Genomic DNA, 13,091 nt, shown 5'->3' on the forward strand with positions numbered 1-13,091 from the left:
GCTGACTCTGGTTTCTCTTCATAACGCACAAGTCTTTCGCCTTTTACTAAAGACTTCCGTGGAGAGGAACAAACATGAGTTGAATATATTTTTGGCAGGCTTTGCTTCATGGCTGAGCCTTTTGAAATTGTGAAAAGTCAAAGAGCTGTCTAGGTCAGAAATCAAGCGTCCACAAAGGAGAGCTTGGGCGGAGGTGATAAGCAGCAGCCATCGTTATGCACACCTCCAAATGTGGCACCATATCAAGTGAGATTTGTGCCAAGAGCCTGGCGTGGACATCCAACACTTGGGGATTATCACTTCTCGGCCTTTTGGCTAAGATCGAGTGTAGTATCTGTTCTTATCAGTTTAATATCTGATATGTCGTCTATATGAGGACTACATATTAAGCAGATTTTTGGAAAGAGGAGCAGAAATGTGGAGCTTGCTCCCTTCTCTCCACGCATTGACCTAGCATTGCAGTGCCGCTGGGAACGGTGCACTATGTTCTTACCCTGTAGAAAAGCAAACACTCAAGACCTGCTGGTAGACTTGGTGAGAAACCAGAGTCAGCTATTTGGACCCAATGTAAGTGGTTCAGGGATCTATCGCTTAAACAGGCTTAAAAGCCAATCACAGTAGTCAGGGCAGGAGCTAATAAAGACGTGTATAATTTTGGTTGCCAGATGGGGGCGGGGTGGGAATGTTGCATACTGGGCTCTGACATGCGGAAAGAAAAGGCCTACCGTGAAGGTGGTGAATGTGACCGAGAGTCTCCACCGCTGCTCTCCAACACAGGGCCATGCTGACTCTGGTTTCTCTTCATAACGCACAAGTCTTTCGCCTTTTACTAAAGACTTCCGTGGAGAGGAACAAACATGAGTTGAATATATTTTTGGCAGGCTTTGCTTCATGGCTGAGCCTTTTGAAATTGTGAAAAGTCAAAGAGCTGTCTAGGTCAGAAATCAAGCGTCCACAAAGGAGAGCTCGGGCGGAGGTGATAAGCAGCAGCCATCGTTATGCACACCTCCAAATGTGGCACCATCTCAAGTGAGATTTGTGCCAAGAGCCTGGCGTGGACATCCAACACTTGGGGATTATCGCTTCTCGGCCTTTTGGCTAAGATCAAGTGTAGTATCTGTTCTTATCAGTTTAATATCTGATATGTCCTCTATATGAGGACTACATATTAAGCAGATTTTTGGCAAGAGGAGCAGAAATGTGGAGCTTGCTCCCTTCTCTCCACGCATCGACCTAGCATTGCAGTGCCGCTGGGAACGGTGCACTCTGTTCTTACCCTGTAGAAAAGCAAACACTCAAGACCTGCTGGTAGACTTGGTGAGAAACCAGAGTCAGCTATTTGGACCCAATGTAAGTGGTTCAGGGATCTATCGCTTAAACTGGCTTAAAAGCCAATCACAGTAGTCAGGGCAGGAGCTAATAAAGACGTGTATAATTTTGGTTGCCAGATGGGGGCGGGGTGGGAATGTTGCATACTGGGCTCTGACATGCGGAAAGAAAAGGCCTACCGTGAAGGTGGTGAACGTGACCGAGAGGCTCCACCGCTGCTCTCCAACACAGGTCCATGCTGACTCTGGTTTCTCTTCATAACGCACAAGTCTTTCGCCTTTTACTAAAGACTTCCGTGGAGAGGAACAAACATGAGTTGAATATATTTTTGGCAGGCTTTGCTTCATGGCTGATCCTTTTGAAATTGTGAAAAGTCAAAGAGCTGTCTAGGTCAGAAATCAAGCGTCCACAAAGGAGAGCTCGGGCGGAGGTGATAAGCAGCAGCCATCGTTATGCACACCTCCAAATGTGGCACCATATCAAGTGAGATTTGTGCCAAGAGCCTGGCGTGGACATCCAACACTTGGGGATTATCGCTTCTCGGCCTTTTGGCTAAGATCAAGTGTAGTATCTGTTCTTATCAGTTTAATATCTGATATGTCCTCTATATGAGGACTACATATTAAGCAGATTTTTGGCAAGAGGAGCAGAAATGTGGAGCTTGCTCCCTTCTCTCCACGCATCGACCTAGCATTGCAGTGCCGCTGGGAACGGTGCACTCTGTTCTTACCCTGTAGAAAAGCAAACACTCAAGACCTGCTGGTAGACTTGGTGAGAAACCAGAGTCAGCTATTTGGACCCAATGTAAGTGGTTCAGGGATCTATCGCTTAAACAGGCTTAAAAGCCAATCACAGTAGTCAGGGCAGGAGCTAATAAAGACGTGTATAATTTTGGTTGCCAGATGGGGGCGGGGTGGGAATGTTGCATACTGGGCTCTGACATGCGGAAAGAAAAGGCCTACCGTGAAGGTGGTGAATGTGACCGAGAGCCTCCACCGCTGCTCTCCAACACAGGGCCATGCTGACTCTGGTTTCTCTTCATAACGCACAAGTCTTTCGCCTTTTACTAAAGACTTCCGTGGAGAGGAACAAACATGAGTTGAATATATTTTTGGCAGGCTTTGCTTCATGGCTGAGCCTTTTGAAATTGTGAAAAGTCAAAGAGCTGTCTAGGTCAGAAATCAAGCGTCCACAAAGGAGAGCTCGGGCGGAGGTGATAAGCAGCAGCCATCGTTATGCACACCTCCAAATGTGGCACCATATCAAGTGAGATTTGTGCCAAGAGCCTGGGGTGGACATCCAACACTTGGGGATTATCGCTTCTCGGCCTTTTGGCTAAGATCAAGTGTAGTATCTGTTCTTATCAGTTTAATATCTGATATGTCCTCTATATGAGGACTACATATTAAGCAGATTTTTGGCAAGAGGAGCAGAAATGTGGAGCTTGCTCCCTTCTCTCCACGCATCGACCTAGCATTGCAGTGCTGCTGGGAACGGTGCACTCTGTTCTTACCCTGTAGAAAAACAAACACTCAAGACCTGCTGGGAGACTTGGTGAGAAACCAGAGTCAGCTATTTGGACCCAATGTAAGTGGTTCAGGGATCTATCGCTTAAACAGGCTTAAAAGCCAATCACAGTAGTCAGGGCAGGAGCTAATAAAGACGTGTATAATTTTGGTTGCCAAATGGGGGCGGGGTGGGAATGTTGCATACTGGGCTCTGACATGCGGAAAGAAAAGGCCTACCGTAAAGGTGGTGAATGTGACCGAGAGGCTCCACCGCTGCTCTCCAACACAGGGCCATGCTGACTCTGGTTTCTCTTCATAACGCACAAGTCTTTCGCCTTTTACTAAAGACTTCCGTGGAGAGGAACAAACATGAGTTGAATATATTTTTGGCAGGCTTTGCTTCATGGCTGAGCCTTTTGAAGTTGTGAAAAGTCAAAGAGCTGTCTAGGTCAGAAATCAAGCGTCCACAAAGGAGAGCTCGGGCGGAGGTGATAAGCAGCAGCCATCGTTATGCACACCTCCAAATGTGGCACCATATCAAGTGAGATTTGTGCCAAGAGCCTGGCGTGGACATCCAACACTTGGGGATTATCGCTTCTCGGCCTTTTGGCTAAGATCAAGTGTAGTATCTGTTCTTATCAGTTTAATATCTGATATGTCCTCTATATGAGGACTACATATTAAGCAGATTTTTGGCAAGAGGAGCAGAAATGTGGAGCTTGCTCCCTTCTCTCCACGCATCGACCTAGCATTGCAGTGCCGCTGGGAACGGTGCACTCTGTTCTTACCCTGTAGAAAAGCAAACACTCAAGACCTGCTGGGAGACTTGGTGAGAAACCAGAGTCAGCTATTTGGACTCAATGTAAGTGGTTCAGGGATCTATCGCTTAAACAGGCTTAAAAGCCAATCACAGTAGTCAGGGCAGGAGCTAATAAAGACGTGTATAATTTTGGTTGCCAGATGGGGGCGGGGTGGGAATGTTGCATACTGGGCTCTGACATGCGGAAAGAAAAGGCCTAACGTGAAGGTGGTGAATGTGACCGAGAGGCTCCACCGCTGCTCTCCAACACAGGGCCATGCTGACTCTGGTTTCTCTTCATAACGCACAAGTCTTTCGCCTTTTACTAAAGACTTCCGTGGAGAGGAACAAACATGAGTTGAATATATTTTTGGCAGGCTTTGCTTCATGGCTGAGCCTTTTGAAATTGTGAAAAGTCAAAGAGCTGTCTAGGTCAGAAATCAAGCGTCCACAAAGGAGAGCTCGGGCGGAGGTGATAAGCAGCAGCCATCGTTATGCACACCTCCAAATGTGGCACCATCTCAAGTGAGATTTGTGCCAAGAGCCTGGCGTGGACATCCAACACTTGGGGATTATCGCTTCTTGGCCTTTTGGCTAAGATCAAGTGTAGTATCTTTTCTTATCAGTGTAATATCTGATATGTCCCCTATATGAGGACTACATATTAAGCAGATTTTTGGCAAGAGGAGCAGAAATGTGGAGCTTGCTCCCTTCTCTCCACGCATCGACCTAGCATTGCAGTGCCGCTGGGAACGGTGCACTCTGTTCTTACCCTGTAGAAAAGCAAACACTCAAGACCTGCTGGGAGACTTGGTGAGAAACCAGAGTCAGCTATTTGGACCCAATGTAAGTGGTTCAGGGATCTATCGCTTAAACAGGCTTAAAAGCCAATCACAGTAGTCAGGGCAGGAGCTAATAAAGACGTGTATAATTTTGGTTGCCAGATGGGGGCGGGGTGGGAATGTTGCAAACTGGGCTCTGACATGCGGAAAGAAAAGGCCTACCGTGAAGGTGGTGAATGTGACCGAGAGGCTCCACCGCTGCTCTCCAACACAGGGCCATGCCGACTCTGGTTTCTCTTCATAACGCACAAGTCTTTCGCCTTTTACTAAAGACTTCCGTGGAGAGGAACAAACATGAGTTGAATATATTTTTGGCAGGCTTTGCTTCATGGCTGAGCCTTTTGAAATTGTGAAAAGTCAAAGAGCTGTCTAGGTCAGAAATCAAGCGTCCACAAAGGAGAGCTCGGGCGGAGGTGATAAGCAGCAGCCATCGTTATGCACACCTCCAAATGTGGCACCATATCAAGTGAGATTTGTGCCAAGAGCCTGGCATGGACATCCAACAGTTGGGGATTATTGCTTCTCGGCCTTTTGGCTAAGATCAAGTGTAGTATCTGTTCTTATCAGTTTAATATCTGATATGTCCTCTATATGAGGACTACATATTAAGCAGATTTTTGGCAAGAGGAGCAGAAATGTGGACCTTGCTCCCTTCTCTCCACGCATCGACCAAGCATTGCAGTGCCTCCGGGAACGGTGCACTCTGTTCTTACCCTTTAGAAAAGCAAACACTCAAGACCTGCTGGGAGACTTGGTGAGAAACCAGAGTCAGCTATTTGGACCCAATGTAAGTTGTTCAGGGATCTATCGCTTAAACAGGCTTAAAAGCCAATCACAGTAGTCAGGGCAGGAGCTAATAAAGACGTGTATAATTTTGGTTGCCAGATGGGGGCGGGGTGGGAATGTTGCATACTGGGCTCTGACATGCGGAAAGAAAAGGCCTACCGTGAAGGTGGTGAATGTGACCGAGAGGCTCCACCGCTGCTCTCCAACACAGGGCCATGCCGACTCTGGTTTCTCTTCATAATGCACAAGTCTTTCGCCTTTTACTAAAGACTTCCGTGGAGAGGAACAACCATGAGTTGAATATATTTTTGGCAGGCTTTGCTTCATGGCTGAGCCTTTTGAAATTGTGAAAAGTCAAAGAGCTGTCTAGGTCAGAAATCAAGCGTCCACAAAGGAGAGCTCGGGCGGAGGTGATAAGCAGCAGCCATCGTTATGCACACCTCCAAATGTGGCACCATATCAAGTGAGATTTGTGCCAAGAGCCTGGCATGGACATCCAACTGTTGGGGATTATTGCTTCTCGGCCTTTTGGCTAAGATCAAGTGTAGTATCTGTTCTTATCAGTTTAATATCTGATATGTCCTCTATATGAGGACTACATATTACGCAGATTTTTGGCAAGAGGAGCAGAAATGTGGACCTTGCTCCCTTCTCTCCACGCATCGACCTAGCATTGCAGTGCCTCCGGGAACGGTGCACTCTGTTCTTACCCTTTAGAAAAGCAAACACTCAAGACCTGCTGGGAGACTTGGTGAGAAACCAGAGTCAGCTATTTGGACTCAATGTAAGTGGTTCAGGGATCTATCGCTTAAACAGGCTTAAAAGCCAATCACAGTAGTCAGGGCAGGAGCTAATAAAGACGTGTATAATTTTGGTTGCCAGATGGGGGCGGGGTGGGAATGTTGCATACTGGGCTCTGACATGCGGAAAGAAAAGGCCTACCGTGAAGGTGGTGAATGTGACCGAGAGGCTCCACCGCTGCTCTCCAACACAGGGCCATGCTCACTCTGGTTTCTCTTCATAACGCACAAGTCTTTCGCCTTTTACTAAAGACTTCCGTGGAGAGGAACAAACATGAGTTGAATATATTTTTGGCAGGCTTTGCTTCATGGCTGAGCCTTTTGAAATTGTGAAAAGTCAAAGAGCTGTCTAGGTCAGAAATCAAGCGTCCACAAAGGAGAGCTCGGGCGGAGGTGATAAGCAGCAGCCATCGTTATGCACACCTCCAAATGTGGCACCATATAAAGTGAGATTTGTGCCAAGAGCCTGGCGTGGACATCCAACACTTGGGGATTATCGCTTCTCGGCCTTTTGGCTCAGATCAAGTGTAGTATCTGTTCTTATCAGTTTAATATCTGATATGTCCTCTATATGAGGACTACATATTAAGCAGATTTTTGGCAAGAGGAGCAGAAATGTGGAGCTTGCTCCCTTCTCTCCACGCATCGACCTAGCATTGCAGTGCCGCTGGGAACGGTGCACTCTGTTCTTACCCTGTAGAAAAGCAAACACTCAAGACCTGCTGGTAGACTTGGTGAGAAACCAGAGTCAGCTATTTGGACCCAATGTAAGTGGTTCAGGGATCTATCGCTTAAACAGGCTTAAAAGCCAATCACAGTAGTCAGGGCAGCAGCTAATAAAGACGTGTATAATTTTGGTTGCCAAATGGGGGCGGGGTGGGAATGTTGCATACTGGGCTCTGACATGCGGAAAGAAAAGGCCTACCGTGAAGGTGGTGAATGTGACCGAGAGTCTCCACCGCTGCTCTCCAACACAGGGCCATGCTGACTCTGGTTTCTCTTCATAACGCACAAGTCTTTCGCCTTTTACTAAAGACTTCCGTGGAGAGGAACAAACATGAGTTGAATATATTTTTGGCAGGCTTTGCTTCATGGCTGAGCCTTTTGAAATTGTGAAAAGTCAAAGAGCTGTCTAGGTCAGAAATCAAGCGTCCACAAAGGAGAGCTCGGGCGGAGGTGATAAGCAGCAGCCATCGTTATGCACACCTCCAAATGTGGCACCATATCAAGTGAGATTTGTGCCAAGAGCCTGTCGTGGACATCCAACACTTGGGGATTATCGCTTCTCGGCCTTTTGGCTAAGATCAAGTGTAGTATCTGTTCTTATCAGTTTAATATCTGATATGTCCTCTATATGAGGACTACATATTAAGCAGATTTTTGGCAAGAGGAGCAGAAATGTGGAGCTTGCTCCCTTCTCTCCACGCATCGACCTAGCTTTGCAGTGCCGCTGGGAACGGTGCACTCTGTTCTTACCCTGTAGAAAAGCAAACACTCAAGACCTGCTGGGAAAATTGGTGAGAAACCAGAGTCAGCTATTTGGACCCAATGTAAGTGGTTCAGGGATCTATCGCTTAAACAGGCTTAAAAGCCAATCACAGTAGTCAGGGCAGGAGCTAATAAAGACGTGTATAATTTTGGTTGCCAAATGGGGGCGGGGTGGGAATGTTGCATACTGGGCTCTGACATGCGGAAAGAAAAGGCCTACCGTGAAGGTGGTGAATGTGACCGAGAGTCTCCACCGCTGTTCTCCAACACAGGGCCATGCTGACTCTGGTTTCTCTTCATAACGCACAAATCTTTCGCCTTTTACTAAAGACTTCCGTGGAGAGGAACAAACATGAGTTGAATATATTTTTGGCAGGCTTTGCTTCATGGCTGAGCCTTTTGAAATTGTGAAAAGTCAAAGAGCTGTCTAGGTCAGAAATCAAGCGTCCACAAAGGAGAGCTCGGGCGGAGGTGATAAGCAGCAGCCATCGTTATGCACACCTCCAAATGTGGCACCATATCAAGTGAGATTTGTGCCAAGAGCCAGGCGTGGACATCCAACAATTGGGGATTATCGCTTCTCGGCCTTTTGGCTAAGATCAAGTGTAGTATCTGTTCTTATCAGTTTAATATCTGATATGTCCTCTATATGAGGACTACATATTAAGCAGATTTTTGGCAAGAGGAGCAGAAATGTGGAGCTTGCTCCCTTCTCTCCACGCATCGACCTAGCATTGCAGTGCTGCTGGGAACGGTGCACTCTGTTCTTACCCTGTAGAAAAGCAAACACTCAAGACCTGCTGGGAGACTTGGTGAGAAACCAGAGTCAGTTATTTGGACCCAATGTAAGTGGTTCAGGGATCTATCGCTTAAACAGGCTTAAAAGCCAATCACAGTAGTCAGGGCAGGAGCTAATAAAGACGTGTATAATTTTGGTTGCCAGATGGGGGCGGGGTGGGAATGTTGCATACTGGGCTCTGACATGCGGAAAGAAAAGGCCTACCGTGAAGGTGGTGAATGTGACCGAGAGGCTCCACCGCTGCTCTCCAACACAGGGCCATTCCGACTCTGGTTTCTCTTCATAACGCACAAGTCTTTCGCCTTTTACTAAAGACTTCCGTGGAGAGGAACAAACATGAGTTGAATATATTTTTGGCAGGCTTTGCTTCATGGCTGAGCCTTTTGAAATTGTGAAAAGTCAAAGAGCTGTCTAGGTCAGAAATCAAGCGTCCACAAAGGAGAGCTCGGGCGGAGGTGATAAGCAGCAGCCATCGTTATGCACACCTCCAAATGTGGCACCATCTCAAGTGAGATTTGTGCCAAGAGCCTGGCGTGGACATCCAACACTTGGGGATTATCGCTTCTCGGCCTTTTGGCTATGATCAAGTGTAGTATCTGTTCTTATCAGTTTAATATCTGATATGTCCTCTATGTGAGGACTACATATTAAGCAGATTTTTGGCAAGAGGAGCAGAAATGTGGAGCTTGCTACCTTCTCTCCACGCATCGACCTAGCATTGCAGTGCCGCTGGGAACGGTGCACTCTGTTCTTACCCTGTAGAAAAGCAAACAGTCAAGACCTGCTGGGAGACTTGTTGAGAAACCAGAGTCAGCTATTTGGACCCAATGTAAGTGGTTCAGGGATCTATCGCTTAAACAGGCTTAAAAGCCAATCACAGTAGTCAGGGCAGGAGCTAATAAAGACGTGTATAATTTTGGTTGCCAAATGGGGGCGGGGTGGGAATGTTGCATACTGGGCTCTGACATGCGGAAAGAAAAGGCCTACCGTAAAGGTGGTGAATGTGACCGAGAGGCTCCACCGCTGCTCTCCAACACAGGGCCATGCTGACTCTGGTTTCTCTTCATAACGCACAAGTCTTTCGCCTTTTACTAAAGACTTCCGTGGAGAGGAACAAACATGAGTTGAATATATTTTTGGCAGGCTTTGCTTCATGGCTGAGCCTTTTGAAATTGTGAAAAGTCAAAGAGCTGTCTAGGTCAGAAATCAAGCGTCCACAAAGGAGAGCTCGGGCGGAGGTGATAAGCAGCAGCCATCGTTATGCACACCTCCAAATGTGGCACCATATCAAGTGAGATTTGTGCCAAGAGCCTAGCGTGGATATCCAACACTTGGGGATTATCGCTTCTCGGCCTTTTGGCTAAGATCAAGTGTAGTATCTGTTCTTATCAATTTAATATCTGATATGTCCTCTATATGAGGACTACATATTAAGCAGATTTTTGGCAAGAGGAGCAGAAATGTGGAGCTTGCTCCCTTCTCTCCACGCATCGACCTAGCATTGCAGTGCTGCTGGGAACGGTGCACTCTGTTCTTACCCTGTAGAAAAGCAAACACTCAAGACCTGCTGGGAGACTTGGTGAGAAACCAGAGTCAGCTATTTGGACCCAATGTAAGTGGTTCAGGGATCTATCGCTTAAACAGGCTTAAAAGCCAATCACAGTAGTCAGGGCAGGAGCTAATAAAGACGTGTATAATTTTGGTTGCCAGATGGGGGCGGGGTGGGAATGTTGCATACTGGGCTCTGACATGCGGAAAGAAAAGGCCTACCGTGAAGGTGGTGAATGTGACCGAGAGTCTCCACCGCTGCTCTCCAACACAGGGCCATGCTGACTCTTGTTTCTCTTCATAACGCACAAGTCTTTCGCCTTTTACTAAAGACTTCCGTGGAGAGGAACAAACATGAGTTGAATATATTTTTGGCAGGCTTTGCTTCATGGCTGAGCCTTTTGAAATTGTGAAAAGTCAAAGAGCTGTCTAGGTCAGAAATCAAGCGTCCACAAAGGAGAGCTCGGGCGGAGGTGATAAGCAGCAGCCATCGTTATGCACACCTCCAAATGTGGCACCATCTCAAGTGAGATTTGTGCCAAGAGCCTGGCGTGGACATCCAACACTTGGGGATTATCGCTTCTCGGCCTTTTGGCTAAGATCAAGTGTAGTATCTGTTCTTATCAGTGTAATATCTGATATGTCCTCTATATGAGGACTACATATTAAGCAGATTTTTGGCAAGAGGAGCAGAAATGTGGAGCTTGCTCCCTTCTCTCCACGCATCGACCTAGCATTGCAGTGCCGCTGGGAACGGTGCACTCTGTTCTTACCCTGTAGAAAAGCAAACACTCAAGACCTGCTGGGAGACTTGGTGAGAAACCAGAGTCAGCTATTTGGACCCAATGTAAGTGGTTCAGGGATCTATCGCTTAAACAGGCTTAAAAGCCAATCACAGTAGTCAGGGCAGGAGCTAATAAAGACGTGTATAATTTTGGTTGCCAGATGGGGGCGGGGTGGGAATGTTGCATACTGGGCTCTGACATGCGGAAAGAAAAGGCCTACCGTGAAGGTGGTGAATGTGACCGAGAGGCTCCACCGCTGCTCTCCAACACAGGGCCATGCCGACTCTGGTTTCTCTTCATAACGCACAAGTCTTTCGCCTTTTACTAAAGACTTCCGTGGAGAGGAACAAACATGAGTTGAATATATTTTTGGCAGGCTTTGCTTCATGGCTGAGCCTTTTGAAATTGTGAAAAGTCAAAGAGCTGTCTAGGTCAGAAATCAAGCGTCCACAAAGGAGAGCTCGGGCGGAGGTGATAAGCAGCAGCCATCGTTATGCACACCTCCAAATGTGGCACCATATCAAGTGAGATTTGTGCCAAGAGCCTGGCATGGACATCCAACAGTTGGGGATTATTGCTTCTCGGCCTTTTGGCTAAGATCAAGTGTAGTATCTGTTCTTATCAGTTTAATATCTGATATGTCCTCTATATGAGGACTACATATTAAGCAGATTTTTGGCAAGAGGAGCAGAAATGTGGAGCTTGCTCCCTTCTCTCCACGCATCGACCTAGCATTGCAGTGCCGCTGGTAACGGTGCACTCTGTTCTTACCCTGTAGAAAAGCAAACACTCAAGACCTGCTGGGAGACTTGGTGAGAAACCAGAGTCAGCTATTTGGACCCAATGTAAGTGGTTCAGGGATCTATCGCCTAAACAGGCTTAAAAGCCAATCACAGTAGTCAGGGCAGGAGCTAATAAAGACGTGTATAATTTTGGTTGCCAGATGGGGGCGGGGTGGGAATGTTGCATACTGGGCTCTGACATGCGGAAAGAAAAGGCCTACCGTGAAGGTGGTGAATGTGACCGAGAGGCTCCACCGCTGCTCTCCAACACAGGGCCATGCTGACTCTGGTTTCTCTTCATAACGCACAAGTCTTTGGCCTTTTACTAAAGACTTCCGTGGAGAGGAACAAACATGAGTTGAATATATTTTTGGCAGGCTTTGCTTCATGGCTGAGCCTTTTGAAATTGTGAAAAGTCAAAGAGCTATCTAGGTCAGAAATCAAGCGTCCACAAAGGAGAGCTCGGGCGGAGGTGATAAGCAGCAGCCATAGTTATGCACACCTCCAAATGTGGCACCATCTCAAGTGAGATTTGTGCCAAGAGCCTGGCGTGGACATCCAACACTTGGGGATTATCGCTTCTCGGCCTTTTGGCTAAGATCAAGTGTAGTATCTGTTCTTATCAGTTTAATATCTGATATGTCCTCCATATGAGGACTACATATTAAGCAGATTTTTGGAAAGAGGAGCAGAAATGTGGAGCTTGCTCCCTTCTCTCCACGCATCGATCTAGCATTGCAGTGCCGCTGAGAACGGTGCACTCTGTTCTTACCCTGTAGAAAAGCAAACACTCAAGACCTGCTGGTAGACTTGGTGAGAAACCAGAGTCAGCTATTTGGACCCAATGTAAGTGGTTCAGGGATCTATCGCTTAAACAGGCTTAAAAGCCAATCACAGTAGTCAGGGCAGGAGCTAATAAAGACGTGTATAATTTTGGTTGCCAAATGGGGGCGGGGTGGGAATGTTGCATACTGGGCTCTGATATGCGGAAAGAAAAGGCCTACCGTGAAGGTGGTGAATGTGACCGAGAGGCTCCACCGCTGCTCTCCAACACAGGGCCATGCTGACTCTGGTTTCTCTTCATAACGCACAAGTCTTTCGCCTTTTACTAAAGACTTCCGTGGAGAGGAACAAACATGAGTTGAATATATTTTTGGCAGGCTTTGCTTCATGGCTGAGCCTTTTGAAATTGTGAAAAGTCAAAGAGCTGTCTAGGTCAGATATCAAGCGTCCACAAAATAGAGCTCGGGCGAAGGTGATAAGCAGCAGCCATCGTTATGCACACCTCCAAATGTGGCACCATCTCAAGTGAGATTTGTGCCAAGAGCCTGGCGTGGACATCCAACACTTGGGGATTATCGCTTTTCGGCCTTTTGGCTAAGATCAAGTGTAGTATCTGTTCTTATCAGTTTAATATCTGATATGTCCTCTATATGAGGACTACATATTAAGCAGATTTTTGGCAAGAGGAGCAGAAATGTGGAGCTTGCTCCCTTCTCTCCACGCATCGACCTAGCATTGCAGTGCCGCTGAGAACGGTGCACTCTGTTCTTACCCTGTAGAAAAGCAAACACTCAAGACCTGCTGGTAGACTTGGTGAGAAACCAGAGTCAGCTATTTGGACC

The 13,091-nt window shown here is 47.1% G+C and overlaps 34 non-coding genes across 34 annotated transcripts; all 34 read left to right on the forward strand.

The window, feature by feature from the left end:
* The first annotated feature begins 2 nt into the window (after positions 1 to 2).
* LOC133016608 (U5 spliceosomal RNA) lies at positions 3 to 115 on the forward strand. The gene has a single exon (XR_009681973.1). It is a non-coding gene; the product is annotated as a U5 spliceosomal RNA (small nuclear RNA).
* Positions 116 to 295: 180 nt separating this feature from the next.
* Positions 296 to 487, forward strand: LOC133016437 (U2 spliceosomal RNA). Its single transcript, XR_009681819.1, has one exon. It is a non-coding gene; the product is annotated as a U2 spliceosomal RNA (small nuclear RNA).
* Positions 488 to 785: 298 nt separating this feature from the next.
* On the forward strand, positions 786 to 898 carry LOC133016609 (U5 spliceosomal RNA). Its single transcript, XR_009681974.1, has one exon. It is a non-coding gene; the product is annotated as a U5 spliceosomal RNA (small nuclear RNA).
* A 180-nt stretch (positions 899 to 1,078) lies between these two features.
* On the forward strand, positions 1,079 to 1,270 carry LOC133017345 (U2 spliceosomal RNA). Its single transcript, XR_009682661.1, has one exon. It is a non-coding gene; the product is annotated as a U2 spliceosomal RNA (small nuclear RNA).
* A 298-nt stretch (positions 1,271 to 1,568) lies between these two features.
* LOC133016788 (U5 spliceosomal RNA) lies at positions 1,569 to 1,681 on the forward strand. Its single transcript, XR_009682142.1, has one exon. It is a non-coding gene; the product is annotated as a U5 spliceosomal RNA (small nuclear RNA).
* A 180-nt stretch (positions 1,682 to 1,861) lies between these two features.
* On the forward strand, positions 1,862 to 2,053 carry LOC133017346 (U2 spliceosomal RNA). Its single transcript, XR_009682662.1, has one exon. It is a non-coding gene; the product is annotated as a U2 spliceosomal RNA (small nuclear RNA).
* Positions 2,054 to 2,351: 298 nt separating this feature from the next.
* On the forward strand, positions 2,352 to 2,464 carry LOC133016610 (U5 spliceosomal RNA). Its single transcript, XR_009681975.1, has one exon. It is a non-coding gene; the product is annotated as a U5 spliceosomal RNA (small nuclear RNA).
* Positions 2,465 to 2,644: 180 nt separating this feature from the next.
* LOC133017452 (U2 spliceosomal RNA) lies at positions 2,645 to 2,836 on the forward strand. The gene has a single exon (XR_009682762.1). It is a non-coding gene; the product is annotated as a U2 spliceosomal RNA (small nuclear RNA).
* Positions 2,837 to 3,134: 298 nt separating this feature from the next.
* Positions 3,135 to 3,247, forward strand: LOC133016611 (U5 spliceosomal RNA). Its single transcript, XR_009681976.1, has one exon. It is a non-coding gene; the product is annotated as a U5 spliceosomal RNA (small nuclear RNA).
* A 180-nt stretch (positions 3,248 to 3,427) lies between these two features.
* On the forward strand, positions 3,428 to 3,619 carry LOC133017347 (U2 spliceosomal RNA). The gene has a single exon (XR_009682663.1). It is a non-coding gene; the product is annotated as a U2 spliceosomal RNA (small nuclear RNA).
* A 298-nt stretch (positions 3,620 to 3,917) lies between these two features.
* Positions 3,918 to 4,030, forward strand: LOC133016613 (U5 spliceosomal RNA). The gene has a single exon (XR_009681978.1). It is a non-coding gene; the product is annotated as a U5 spliceosomal RNA (small nuclear RNA).
* Positions 4,031 to 4,210: 180 nt separating this feature from the next.
* On the forward strand, positions 4,211 to 4,402 carry LOC133016432 (U2 spliceosomal RNA). The gene has a single exon (XR_009681814.1). It is a non-coding gene; the product is annotated as a U2 spliceosomal RNA (small nuclear RNA).
* Positions 4,403 to 4,700: 298 nt separating this feature from the next.
* On the forward strand, positions 4,701 to 4,813 carry LOC133016818 (U5 spliceosomal RNA). Its single transcript, XR_009682171.1, has one exon. It is a non-coding gene; the product is annotated as a U5 spliceosomal RNA (small nuclear RNA).
* A 180-nt stretch (positions 4,814 to 4,993) lies between these two features.
* LOC133016456 (U2 spliceosomal RNA) lies at positions 4,994 to 5,185 on the forward strand. The gene has a single exon (XR_009681838.1). It is a non-coding gene; the product is annotated as a U2 spliceosomal RNA (small nuclear RNA).
* A 298-nt stretch (positions 5,186 to 5,483) lies between these two features.
* On the forward strand, positions 5,484 to 5,596 carry LOC133016874 (U5 spliceosomal RNA). Its single transcript, XR_009682226.1, has one exon. It is a non-coding gene; the product is annotated as a U5 spliceosomal RNA (small nuclear RNA).
* A 180-nt stretch (positions 5,597 to 5,776) lies between these two features.
* Positions 5,777 to 5,968, forward strand: LOC133016454 (U2 spliceosomal RNA). Its single transcript, XR_009681836.1, has one exon. It is a non-coding gene; the product is annotated as a U2 spliceosomal RNA (small nuclear RNA).
* A 298-nt stretch (positions 5,969 to 6,266) lies between these two features.
* On the forward strand, positions 6,267 to 6,379 carry LOC133016795 (U5 spliceosomal RNA). The gene has a single exon (XR_009682149.1). It is a non-coding gene; the product is annotated as a U5 spliceosomal RNA (small nuclear RNA).
* Positions 6,380 to 6,559: 180 nt separating this feature from the next.
* Positions 6,560 to 6,751, forward strand: LOC133016210 (U2 spliceosomal RNA). Its single transcript, XR_009681604.1, has one exon. It is a non-coding gene; the product is annotated as a U2 spliceosomal RNA (small nuclear RNA).
* A 298-nt stretch (positions 6,752 to 7,049) lies between these two features.
* LOC133016614 (U5 spliceosomal RNA) lies at positions 7,050 to 7,162 on the forward strand. Its single transcript, XR_009681979.1, has one exon. It is a non-coding gene; the product is annotated as a U5 spliceosomal RNA (small nuclear RNA).
* A 180-nt stretch (positions 7,163 to 7,342) lies between these two features.
* Positions 7,343 to 7,534, forward strand: LOC133016183 (U2 spliceosomal RNA). The gene has a single exon (XR_009681578.1). It is a non-coding gene; the product is annotated as a U2 spliceosomal RNA (small nuclear RNA).
* A 298-nt stretch (positions 7,535 to 7,832) lies between these two features.
* On the forward strand, positions 7,833 to 7,945 carry LOC133016945 (U5 spliceosomal RNA). The gene has a single exon (XR_009682295.1). It is a non-coding gene; the product is annotated as a U5 spliceosomal RNA (small nuclear RNA).
* Positions 7,946 to 8,125: 180 nt separating this feature from the next.
* Positions 8,126 to 8,317, forward strand: LOC133017453 (U2 spliceosomal RNA). Its single transcript, XR_009682763.1, has one exon. It is a non-coding gene; the product is annotated as a U2 spliceosomal RNA (small nuclear RNA).
* Positions 8,318 to 8,615: 298 nt separating this feature from the next.
* LOC133016819 (U5 spliceosomal RNA) lies at positions 8,616 to 8,728 on the forward strand. Its single transcript, XR_009682172.1, has one exon. It is a non-coding gene; the product is annotated as a U5 spliceosomal RNA (small nuclear RNA).
* Positions 8,729 to 8,908: 180 nt separating this feature from the next.
* LOC133016378 (U2 spliceosomal RNA) lies at positions 8,909 to 9,100 on the forward strand. Its single transcript, XR_009681762.1, has one exon. It is a non-coding gene; the product is annotated as a U2 spliceosomal RNA (small nuclear RNA).
* A 298-nt stretch (positions 9,101 to 9,398) lies between these two features.
* On the forward strand, positions 9,399 to 9,511 carry LOC133016615 (U5 spliceosomal RNA). Its single transcript, XR_009681980.1, has one exon. It is a non-coding gene; the product is annotated as a U5 spliceosomal RNA (small nuclear RNA).
* A 180-nt stretch (positions 9,512 to 9,691) lies between these two features.
* LOC133016343 (U2 spliceosomal RNA) lies at positions 9,692 to 9,883 on the forward strand. The gene has a single exon (XR_009681728.1). It is a non-coding gene; the product is annotated as a U2 spliceosomal RNA (small nuclear RNA).
* Positions 9,884 to 10,181: 298 nt separating this feature from the next.
* On the forward strand, positions 10,182 to 10,294 carry LOC133016879 (U5 spliceosomal RNA). Its single transcript, XR_009682231.1, has one exon. It is a non-coding gene; the product is annotated as a U5 spliceosomal RNA (small nuclear RNA).
* A 180-nt stretch (positions 10,295 to 10,474) lies between these two features.
* LOC133016173 (U2 spliceosomal RNA) lies at positions 10,475 to 10,666 on the forward strand. The gene has a single exon (XR_009681570.1). It is a non-coding gene; the product is annotated as a U2 spliceosomal RNA (small nuclear RNA).
* Positions 10,667 to 10,964: 298 nt separating this feature from the next.
* Positions 10,965 to 11,077, forward strand: LOC133016820 (U5 spliceosomal RNA). The gene has a single exon (XR_009682173.1). It is a non-coding gene; the product is annotated as a U5 spliceosomal RNA (small nuclear RNA).
* A 180-nt stretch (positions 11,078 to 11,257) lies between these two features.
* Positions 11,258 to 11,449, forward strand: LOC133016324 (U2 spliceosomal RNA). Its single transcript, XR_009681711.1, has one exon. It is a non-coding gene; the product is annotated as a U2 spliceosomal RNA (small nuclear RNA).
* A 298-nt stretch (positions 11,450 to 11,747) lies between these two features.
* LOC133016894 (U5 spliceosomal RNA) lies at positions 11,748 to 11,860 on the forward strand. Its single transcript, XR_009682246.1, has one exon. It is a non-coding gene; the product is annotated as a U5 spliceosomal RNA (small nuclear RNA).
* A 180-nt stretch (positions 11,861 to 12,040) lies between these two features.
* On the forward strand, positions 12,041 to 12,232 carry LOC133016370 (U2 spliceosomal RNA). Its single transcript, XR_009681754.1, has one exon. It is a non-coding gene; the product is annotated as a U2 spliceosomal RNA (small nuclear RNA).
* Positions 12,233 to 12,530: 298 nt separating this feature from the next.
* LOC133016616 (U5 spliceosomal RNA) lies at positions 12,531 to 12,643 on the forward strand. Its single transcript, XR_009681981.1, has one exon. It is a non-coding gene; the product is annotated as a U5 spliceosomal RNA (small nuclear RNA).
* A 180-nt stretch (positions 12,644 to 12,823) lies between these two features.
* Positions 12,824 to 13,015, forward strand: LOC133016410 (U2 spliceosomal RNA). Its single transcript, XR_009681793.1, has one exon. It is a non-coding gene; the product is annotated as a U2 spliceosomal RNA (small nuclear RNA).
* The last annotated feature ends 76 nt before the right edge of the window (positions 13,016 to 13,091 follow it).

Source organism: Limanda limanda, chromosome 12, assembly GCF_963576545.1.
Source record: "Limanda limanda chromosome 12, fLimLim1.1, whole genome shotgun sequence".
NCBI lineage: Eukaryota > Metazoa > Chordata > Actinopteri > Pleuronectiformes > Pleuronectidae > Limanda > Limanda limanda.